Source organism: Papaver somniferum, chromosome 5, assembly GCF_003573695.1.
Source record: "Papaver somniferum cultivar HN1 chromosome 5, ASM357369v1, whole genome shotgun sequence".
Taxonomy (NCBI): domain Eukaryota; kingdom Viridiplantae; phylum Streptophyta; class Magnoliopsida; order Ranunculales; family Papaveraceae; genus Papaver; species Papaver somniferum.
In genome coordinates, this window is record NC_039362.1 from 83,948,914 (window position 1) to 83,961,045 (window position 12,132).

The 12,132-nt window shown below is 35.7% G+C and overlaps 1 non-coding gene across 1 annotated transcript; it reads right to left on the bottom strand.

Annotated features, from left to right (window-relative positions):
* Window positions 1-2,900: 2,900 nt before the first annotated feature.
* Window positions 2,901-3,002, bottom strand: LOC113284756. Its single transcript, XR_003328372.1, has one exon. It is a non-coding gene; the product is annotated as a U6 spliceosomal RNA (small nuclear RNA).
* Window positions 3,003-12,132: the final 9,130 nt, after the last annotated feature.

Here is a 12,132-nt window from a genome sequence, read left to right on the forward strand (position 1 = left end):
TTTCAAAACTATTACGTAAACTAGAATTGCATATTTGGCAATTCTTTCTTATAACTTCTTCAATACTTCTAAGCCTATGATCATGGGAACGCTTCGATTTTACATAGTGTAAGTCAGAACTAGTTCACTTATGATATACATAGTTTCAGTTCAAACATTTTTTAGTGTATTCTGTGAACAGAGTTATTATGAGTTAACTTCTCGAGTCTTCAGTTTTCAACACTTATAATTATTGTGATATAAGGTTTCTAACCTACGACTCTAAAACCTAACTCTACAAAGTCACTAACGTTAGCAATGTTACGAGCTTGACATACCAAATCATATCAGGTTTCACAGATTGATGTTCTAGCATTCAAAACCGTCATGCAAAACCAGGAAGTATCGTGCCAAACTTGAGTAGAAAAGATATAATGAAAGAATTGATGGTTTGCATTCTCATTTAAAATAAAAAAGAGCATGATAAATGCATTATGCTTATGTTCGAATTATCGAATGTACCGGTAATAGTTGACACACCAACTTAAACATGTAAAAATCTTTGGTTTGAATTGAAAATGAAAGAAATGTCATGTTCACTCTTGGGCATATGTAGACTCCGTTAGATTTTCAATTATGTAATCTAGTTATTATTAACCCGAATCAGCAATCATGGTTTCTTCATTCTATGGGGCATTTTAAAGAATTATAGAATTATTTTTGTTTTTATGAAAAACTGTTGGCAAAGTCATGAAAGCCTATGTTATATATCTAAAGGACTAAAATATACAAAACTTGACACATTAACTAACCTCCTAGCTTTTCTTTTTCTTCTCTTTTTGACATAGTTGACTCGTAATTTTGAAATAAAAATAATGGAATCATAAATTTAAAATAAATCTTAAGACCGAGTATTCTTAATTCCATCCAGAATTTATTTAAAGTACTACTAGGAGAATGAAGTGAATTTCAGATGCGAAGGGTAAAAGAAAATATTATTGGATCGAAATGTAAAAAAAAAAAATAGTATTAAAATCTAAAAAATTAACAGATTTTGTTCTCTTATGCATACAGAACATAAGAGCCGTTCGCTGGTATCAGAGAAGAAAAGAAAAAAATTGACACCACAGAAACTAACTACCTGCTCTAGTGTGAAACATCAAATTCATTTTTTTTTCTCCGACTAATATAGAATTTTAGTTTATGGCCAATCACTATGGTAAGGGATTTCCCTTTGCTATCCCCTATTTGTAGCGAAATCCAACTACCATAGTCTTTGATATCGCTTTAAAGTAGCGATATCCTTTAGCTCCTCTACAAAGTTGATCACATCTGATGCAGCTTGTAGGAAAGGGAAACGTAGTTTTCGTGGGATTTTACACGAAAATTGAGTATCAGTTTCTGGTTTTCACAGTTTTACTCTGAAAGTTCTTTTTTTACTAAAACTCTTTTTCTTTATCTATTGTATCTTCTATTTTTTTTCTTAATCACTTTTAACCTGTACAAATATTCTACGGTGATTTTTTTTTCTTTTTAAAAAAGAAAAACGGAAACTGTATTCCGGTCTTGCACCATTTAGTTTCCGTGCGATATTGCTAAGGGATGGCACAACACCATGAGAAGGTTGGTTTGAAACCCTTTTTCCTTAGCGTTGAATAAGCTACGGCTAATCCCTCGTGGTAGTGCTTGGCCTAATGTAACTTGTACGAAACAACTGCACCCCTTGGTTTATCATTTGTTTGAAAGAATCTTTCGGTACTCAATTAAAAAGTACACCGACTGAGCCACAACTTATGCAAATCCTCAGAGGTGATTTTAGAGTGGTAGGTGGTTAGGCAAACACCACATAGTGGGCATAGTACTAGACAACCAGAGCTACATGTTTATACATTTTCGGTGCTAGGAGAAGAAGTTAGTGTACTCCACAACACCCATGAATTGAATCATGTGGACGCAATACAAAGTAGTCCGCACAAGATATGAAGAAAATTCTGTACATAGGCCAGTGAAAGCATAAAGAAAAGAATCTTTTTTTCCCTCTTGAATAAAAGAAAAAAGTGTGAACTTTTCCAAGATTGATTCACGAGACTACCAAGTAGACGCAAGTACCAAAAACTATTTGACTCACTCACTAATTAACCGAGTTCGGTTGAGTCGAATCGGTTATTCGTAGAGTTCTTATCTTTTTACTATCTAATCTGAACAGTCAATCTATCTTACTGCGTTAATGTCGATGACCTTTATACGGACTTACTTAATCATGGATTTTACCTTCTCTCTAATCTCTTTACAGCAGAGAGAGTACACCTGAGAATGCCTGGCCTGGCCTTAACATCGCCCCATCAGACACAGAGACAGACAGGATATCTGATCCGCCCAACTTACTATAAAAAGTAAAACAGAACGAAGAGAGAGAAATCTTAATCAGGCCTGTTACTGTATTTTCCTTTTATCCCACAGTTTTTACCATAAATACCAAGACAGTAATACTAATATACCACTGCAAAGTGCGCAGCTGACCTTTTTTCCAAATATAAAACTAAGTAATATTTTAGCAATAATTAAATATAATTAACTAATAAATTCATTTGTGAGTTCCTGTTTCTTGCTCGGCTTGGACTCAACCATGCCCCATATATCTTCCTCAACTGCGCCCTTTCACCGGAGGTATATGCGAAATCAAAAGATCTGTCTTCCCCTATGAGTTATTTAGAAATGGTGCCAACCCGCACAAGTGATAATGTGCCTACTAAAATCAGTAACGATTTCACACATTTGATGAAAATGATGTTTAACTGAATCGAGAGTCCACGGTGTATTCTATTGTAAGCCAACAAGGCTGACTTCCTCAACCACTGTCAAAATACTTAAAAGGGTTTTTACTTCTTAACTTACCAATACAGGATTTTCTTTGAAGCAAAAAATATTTGGACTATTTTTTGATCTGTGCATGTCATTCTTGTTAGGAGGCCATGCTAATCTTTTCTATATCGTCCAATTTTATCGGATACCCTCGAAGGAACGCAATAGAGATATCATTTAAACTTACCTTGTTTGGCCTCGGCCTAGCTTCCATGTTGTTAAGGGGTACCATTCACCAATGCCATTGTTATAGAAAAGAGATTGACAGTCTGTGCAAGGTTTGAAAGACGGCCGTTTTTCCGAGAAAACGGTCGTTCAAAAGGTTATATCCGTATAACGTGTATGTGAGGGTCGTCGATACCTGTGTCTATATAAGACTGATAAATAGGAAATAACGGTGTTATTTAGTCCAGTAGTAACCGTTTTCAAGTATGTGATAACTGTTTTTTTTAAATTGAATTTTGTTTTTTTCTTCTAGATAACATTTTAACGTGAGTACTTTAGTTTGTACTTATGATTTTCACGCCCGTATAACCGTTTTTCCAGAAGAAAAAAAATTCTTACATAATTCTTTATAAATAAAAATAAATCATACAGAACTTTTGGTTGGTAACCTAGCAACAAGCTGGGCTCCAACTCCCCTTTGAATAGCAATGCCTAATCTACAAAAAATAAAACTACCCAAACCGCTACTAGCATCATTGCTGATAAGACAATTCTTCAGACACTTGAAGAATCTCAAAGTGTCCTCGCCAAGTTCTTCTAAAGTAGAGAAAGCTAGGACCCCAAGGCCATACCCATGTGAAACGCATTTGTCTAAATATTTAGCACGTTTTCGTGAAACCGCACTAGAAATGGCTTTACCTGGGACAAAAGAGCGAACACCTTCACCAGTGAAAGGCGAGACACATGCGACATCCATACAAACATCTTGTCCATTATCCCAATTAAGAACAAGGATATCAGCGGGCTTCAGATCTCTGTCGTCGTCTGTCAGAAAACCAAGAGAAACTTCCTTGCGTGCAGGTACATTAGCCTTGTAGAAAATGTCAGCAATAACATCTCGAACAAGATCATGTCGAAACTTGTGACCAACATCTTTAGCACAATGAAGCGCATGATCACCAAAGATATCCATAGATTTGCTACAATATGGGCATAAACTATTCTCAACAAACAGAGGGATACCAAGGCGATATCAAAGTACAGCTCTGAATTGTCTTGGACCGAGACACTGATTAAGTCCACTAATTGGTACTGCTAACAAATAATCTTGCGCATGCTTGACCCGGTTGCACTGCCATAAGATAGAATCTCTTACAGACATAGAAAAGCGGTCTGGGATTTGCTTCTTAACTGCGTCGAAATAAGTGACTGCCAGGGAGTGCATGGAAGGGGGGGGGGGGGGGGGGGGGGGGGGGGGAGTGTCATTAACACAGTATGAAGAAGGTAGTCCACATACCTGGATAAAAGTCTGAAGAGTCAACTGATAGGCAGAGCATTTGTCCGTTGAGAAAAGATCACCAATGATTACCTTTTGCAAAGAAGTAGTCTGACTCTGAGAGGCGAGGTAGCAATAGGCACGAGTGTCCGCCATGGTATAAATGCCAATTCCGCCATCTTTGATAGGCAAGGTAGCTAATCTCTGTTGTAAAGGACCAAAGCCCGCACCATCACCAGTAATAAGGAGTCTCAAATACTGATGCAACTGGTCATCAAAAAGATCAGTGGCTGCTTGCAAGTCCGTAGGATTGGTAGTACGCATTGCAAAATATAATCTAGACACGCCAGTGCAATTGCGAAGTAATAGCATCTCACTTTGAGGATCCTTGAGTTTTTTGATCGCCTCCATTAGATGAACAGTCTTGTGCACCCTGCTCAACATCATATTACTAATAAAATCCAAATCCAAACTCACAGGACCACCCAAAAGTTTAACACCATTAGAAGGTCTAGTAATGTCCGTGGAGAAACACCATCTGTTATACTTCTGGGATCAATAGAAAGCCAAAAGACCTCCTTTTTCTTTATATTGAGATGTAAACCCCTGCCAGGCCCCTCAGTTTCAATTATGCTCAAGGTTTTAGCTACCTCCAAGCTATCACCAACTATTGTACCATCATCAAGGTACCAGGCATGCAAATCAAGTTTGCAACGAGAAGCAATAGTCTTCACCAAAGGATGAAGTGTCAAAGAAAAGAGCAAGGGACCGAGAAAATAAGCAATATTCTTTAATTTTAAAATTAAGGATTAAAAATTATAATTACAATCTTAAAAATGAAAGAATAAAATAAAAAAAAAACATAAAAAAGATTGTAACAACGTTATTAGACCTGCTATAAGTCTATAACTATTCTGACACACGTTATAACCGTTAGATAGGAATTTCATATCTTAATTATTTTCTATTGTCTCATTTGCTGTTTTAATGCCTGTTAAATTAAATAACATATAGAAAACGCGTTTTTGGTTCGAAACATGCTTATACCCATTGAAAACCGTCACAACTGAGTCGTGACCGGTTTTTCAGACCTTGGATTTTGATGAGAAAAGGTACTTACTGTTTTTCAATATTGAACCGGTAGCCAGTTTCGCGAAAAAAAAGTAATTATCATGAGAAGTTAAATACGCCAGGTCCGTAGCATGGAAACAAGTCTAACCTCATTATAAATTTTAATTGCTCATACGTTAGACTACATCCAAATAGGGCATCTTGTAAGGAAATTGGGTCTCTGCATTAATAACTTAACTATTATAATTATAAATTTATTATATTAAACTATATATTTGATTTTTATCATTTTATTGTTGGCATATATACTTAAATAACTATATGAAAAGGATGTGTAAGTATTTTAATGGCATTTCATCAATATGAAATTATTTTAACAATATTTGAAATAAAATATTAAGAATAAAATTACATCTTGATCGAGATTAGTGATCGATACATTTATTATTTTATAATAAATATGATAATATATATTGCTAAGATTCGTATATAGTAATCTTTGTCATTGACATCGATATCAACACGTTAAAATCATATATCGAGATAAAATTGCCTTTAGATACTTGGAAAGAAAACAATTTTATTAATAGGAAACTTTCTCTATTGGATCCTTCTAAACAAACTTGCGTATGGATATTTGGAAAATGTTTTAAATGAAAAAAGAAAAAAAAATCCATGTTGGTTGAGTGTCGTGAACCAGGTAAAGATGAGATTTGCAAAAAAATAAATGGCAGAACAAAGCTAAGAAAATATACTCACTTCCATAATTTTGTGGACGCGGGAAGGAAAACCCGATTCGCGGATGCTTAATATCCATCCCTCTGGGAATATCCAGTGGAAGTGAGCAAACTCAGTTTTGTCAACGAGGAAAAGGCTTACCATACCAAAATAAACCTAACGTATTAAATAAGGACGGTCGTCTCAAATTGTGATGCTATAGTTGCAACTTGAGCCGGGGCTCGGTTCACATTGAGCTGACTGTCCCTAAATGAGTTGATAACGGTTATTTCCAACGGGCAAGATTTTCCCTTTATAAATAACGCACCCATTCAAACACTAAAACTTACACTGAAATTCAATCTTTTCTTGAATTTTCACCAGTAAAAATCCTTCAAATTTTCATTCTAGTATTTTAGATTTTCTTAATTAGAATGTCTCACAAAGCTATTCCACATTTTTGGTAAGCGAAACTTAAAGCTGTTGTTAATAAGATATATGCTAATTTTAAAAAAGTTGAAAATAGTAACAGGAATGGTGCAATTAGAAGTTAATCCGGGAAAATGTCCTGTTAAAAATCAAAAAAGAGCTCAAGTTTTGAAAGTTAACAATCAAAAGTACAAAAACAAAGGAAAAACAATTCACGATCGCGTTGAGTGAAAGATACGTCAAATGAAGATAACCAGGAGGCCAAAGATTTCACTAGATTTTTATTGAAGTCATTAATTAATTTCTTATACTAGATTATTATTGTCTAAATTTATATCTTGTAAAAGAAGTGGCACTGATATTAATTAATGAAAAATATTTAGACCTTAAATAAGACTTCCTTTTTATATTACGCGACACTTGAGCGACAAGCCTTGATTTATTTCGGACCGTTGTACCGAATTCATCTAGCTAACTTGTCCTTATATATCCATTTTGTACCAACAATATTAATGTTAGAGGGATAGAGCTGGAAAACGGGCGGGCCGGGGCTGGCTTGTTACGGGTTACACGGGTTCGGGTTAACACGGGTCAAAATCCGCGGGTTGATATTCTTCACGGGTGGTCATTTCTTCAACCCGCACCCGTAACGGGTTAAACCTACGGGTTCACGGGTTAACCCGTTTATGGTGAGTCAACTCGTCAGAAACCGATTTGACAGTTTCCTCAGTTTCCTGGTTTATTTTCGGCCACATTCAGGCCATCTAAAGCACTTTCCCTGCAACCTAACATTCATCTAACTCATTCACTGCACTCGCACATTCAAGATCAAGACATTACACACTGCTACATTACACACTGCTACAATCTCTACTTCAGTAGCAACAACAACAATTGCGGAAGGAGAAAGAAAAGAAGAACATCAGTACAACACCACCATATGAAAGAAACTAAAAAATGGAAAACAATGTCATACACCATCACTAATTAAGGGGTCAAAACAAGCCAAGAATTTATTAAAAAGGTTCACGCTTCCTAACTGACTGTAAACGCTTCCTAGTGAATGACTCCTTAACTGACTGTAAACGCTTCCTCTTCCTGGCAGAACGTCGAAGGTTTGTCCCACCTAACTGTAAACAAAAGCAAGAAAGGGGGAATGATAATAAGTCAGCGACAAGGAAACTTCCATTTTTAATAAGCATATACATGCCAAATAAATTCAGAACCAAATGTAGCACAAATGACACTAGCTGAAATTGCTCAACAAGTCCAAACCCATCTTTTCACAAAATCCTTGAAAGCCGAAACCAATACTCTACTATATGTTATAAAAAGAACAAAGAACAAAAAGATTCACCCCACAAGCCAAGATATATAACATTCTCTGAAGTTCAAAATAGCGACAAATATTTCCACCCAACATTTTACTTAACCAACCAAACAGCCACCAGTTCCACTTCGCTGGCTAAACAATCTAGCTTGTCAACTTGTCAGTTATATAAAGCTGACAATACAATCCCAATAATATTATTGTGTACCTATAACCAAAATTGCCATTTTATAGGAATCCAAATACTCTTTTCATATAACTGACATGCACACCTAAATTATTAAGACCAACTGAAAGAGTGGAATCTGTCTTTTCATTTCTTTTTCTCTAATTCAAGCTAAAATTCTTAGTGTTGGCAAAAATGAGATAGGCTTTTGCCATTGTAACTTACATTTTTATACAAAACAACATCACTGACTGCCGAATTTCAAAGAATACTTCACCAAAATCACAAGTCTATATAATCAATTACTAGGTTAATACAAAAACTAATCATTGAATAGGTTATCTGCATCAACATTAACTAGAACAAAACAACCAAAGGAGGGATAACTAATCAATTGAATGGGTCTGTATATATTTCTTTACTTTAATACCAAAAATCTAAATTTTGATTAGTATAATTAAACAAGATTGCATATAATTCTTCGGCTTGTTTGGTTTTAGCATGGGGATTAATTAGATTTACATACCGGTGGCGTCACAGAATAAAAGAAAAATGCAGAACACTGAGAAAAATACCTATCTAACATCGCTGCACAAGGTTGGTGTATGGTATTTCACAAATAACTGCCAAGAAAGAAGAACAATTAGTATATCACACAATATAAAAAACCAATTCAAAATCGAACTCAGATTCAAAATCAATTTCAGATTCAAAATCAAGGCAATCAAAATCTATTCAAGAAGAATAATCTTTGAAAATTGAAATAGAACAGAGAGAGACTTACCAATTCTATATGATCAATAGCCAACAAATCCTTGTTTCATCTAACAAATCGATTACTAGATTAAAGGGGCTTCTGTAAATATCGACCATTTAATGGCAAAGAGCTTCTGTAAATATGATCAAAAACACGTCAATAAGGTGAAGGGTATGAATTGCTTTGAAGATTACGTATCCAAATTTGAAGATTCGGCTGCCGAAGAACGGAGGAGAAGAGAAGGAGCAGAAGAAGAAAAGAGAGAAGAAAAGAGAACGATATCTCTTCATTTAGGTTTAGGTTTAGGTTTATCCTTTTATACCTTTAACGTATGGATAAGATTAACCCTAGAATAATCTGACGGTAGGGATTAAATATAACTTATTAATTAGGTGTTGTAGACGGGTTGACGGGTTTAACCCGCGGGTTTACGGGCCGGGACGGATAAACCCGTTTTTTCACAAGCCGCTATTTCTCCAACCCGCGCCCGGATTGTTTAGGACCAAGCCAAGCCGGGCTCGGGTTTTCACGGGCCGGGTACGGGTTAATCCGCGGGTTTCAGCTTGTTTGCAAGCTCTATAGAGGGACAAGGTACCAGTTCCCATACGTTTTGTCTTTTAAATGGATTTATCTCTTCATGCATACCATTCACCCAAAAAGGATCATTCAGAGCTTCACCAACATTTTTAGGTTCCACTTGCCAGAGATAACATCCAAAATTATAAATATTTCGGAGTTGATTTCTTGTTTTAGCAGTGGATTTCGTACCTCTAATAATATTGTCAGCATCATGATTTCTTTGAACCCACAAATATTGTGGAGTGGCACGTTCAATAGGAATACCCTTACTAGGGATTTTCTTCTGGCCACCAGAAACATCAGGATCGGTAACCGTTGGTACAACTTACACCGATTCTGGAACTTTTTTGACTTTCTCAGTTGTCTCCAACGGAGGTAACTCAGCAGGAGAGTCATCATAACGAAATTCTTTCAAATCATCAATGATAACATTTGTTGATTCCATCATAACATCAGTTCTGAGATCGTATACTCTAAAACCATGACTGTCAGATGCATAAAAATACCTTCATTGCTTTTTGAATCAAATTTTCCTCTCAGTTCTCGATCCTTAAGAATGTAGCATTTATTACCAAACACACGAAGATAATGTAAGTTAGGTTTCTTACCGTACCATAACTCATACGGAGTATATAGGGTTCGTGAGCGCAAATAAACACAATTGATGAAGTAACATGCTATAAAGATACCTTCTCCCCAAAACTTTAGAGGTAAATTTTTGTTGTGGAGCATTACTCTGGCCATTTCCTGTATACTTATATTCTTCCTTTTTGCATCTCCATTGGCTTGTGGAGTTATGAGTGGTGAATATTGTTGAATAATACCCAGTTGGTCACAGAATTCGAACACTTTAGTATCATGGAATTCAGTTCCCCGATCGCTCCTAATTTTCTTTTTTCTGCAACCTTGTTCATTCTGGATTCTATTAACAATAATCTTGAACTCACTTATGGTCTCATTCTTGTGTGCCAAGAACGCCACCCAAGTAAATCTGGTATAATCATCAACCATTATCAAATCATATTTCTTCCCTCCAACAGTAGGTTGTTGAATGGGTCCAAAGATATCCATATGAATTAAATCAAGTGGAGCCTTGGTGGTAATTCTCGAGATGATTTATGTGGAACTCTTACTTGTTTACCTTTTTGACAAGCTCCACAAACACCATCGATCTTAACATTGATTTTAGGAACACCTCTGACAAGTTTTTTGTTAATGATCTTGCCAAGAAGGCGAAAATTGATGTGACCAAAACACTCATGCCAAAGATGCGTAGATTTCACCTTTGTCAGATTGCAACAAAGATTAGACTGAATATATAAAACATAACAGTTAATTTTGCCATGTATTCCCCGAAAAATTACTTTCCCAGACTTATCTTCAATGTCACATCCTTCAGCACCGAAGATAACTTTATGGCCTTTATCACAAATTTGACTAACAAAAAGAAGATTTGCAGTCATACCTCTGACATAAACAACATCATGGATTTCAGGTACACCAGGAAGCTTGATCGTTCCATTTTTTTTAATGTAGCAACAACTCCCGTATTCGAATGTTACAAGTCCTCCATTAAAGTCTCTCGAATTCATGAACTAGAAAGGTCTCCTGTTATATGCCGGCTACATCCACTGTCAAGAAGCCATTGAAAGGGTGAAGTTGACTTGAAAGCAAAATCTCTCATACTAACATTATTGTTCCTAATGAATATTCTGTTAGATTATTAAGACTCGTAAGGTTAGAAAAAAGTTTTCTTGTTAAGAGTGCTAGTAACCTTTAATTTCTTCCTGAAGAGCTTACATGTATGTTGGTAATGATTGAAAACACCACAAAACATACAGGAGCCAACGATTGTTGAAGTAACATCATTAGATTCTTTCGAACCAATCTGAGTCGCATTGGTTTTAATGAAGCCTAAGCCTCGTTTATCTCCAGTCTGACGACAATTCTTCAGACACGATTTAAGAGAATTTCTCGAATCCTTAGAGAGATTGAAAGATTTTTCAACAGAGTTCGAAAACCCAAGAGTTTTAACGAGAGAAGACTTGGAGTGATCTGCTTCTGCAGTAATCTCTTTATTAATTTGAATATGTTCATCCAATTTATCTTGGAGAGTGTTTTCCCTTTTAGATCATTATCGAAGGTCAGAATCTTTAATATAAACTTCACATATAAGTCCAACGATTTTCCTTATCAATCGTTGTTTCTTATGACAAAGCTTTTCGATCATCTTCTTCAGATCACTGCCAAAATCATCATCGATGGTTTCTAGAACACACTCGGGACTTGGAATAATCTGAACTGGTGATACGTTTATCGAGATTTCACTCCTTCCCATATAGTCAGATTGCTTTAAACACAGACTTCTTAGGTCTTAACCGTGTTTGCCTGCTCTGATACAAATTGAAAACACGGGGGTACCAAAATACACCGCCAACTTTTTCTTAGGAAACTTGTATGGATAAACTTAAATACAGTTCTGAGAGTTTAACTTAATGACTCTACTTCTCTCACAATCAAAAACTTTACAGAGAGAAGTCTGTGAACCTGATTTACGTGTCAGAGTTCTTAGACGATTCCAAAAATCAATATCCAAGATTCAATCAAGTTGTATCCAACAAACAAGAATGCATGTATCTACTTTGATTGATTTATGTACAACCTGTGATATTTCAATTATAAAGATAAACAATATAATGCAGAAAAGAAATAACACAGACACCATAAATTTTGTTAACGATGAAACCACAAATGTAGAAAAACCCCGGGACCTAGTCCAGATTTGAACAACAAACTGTATT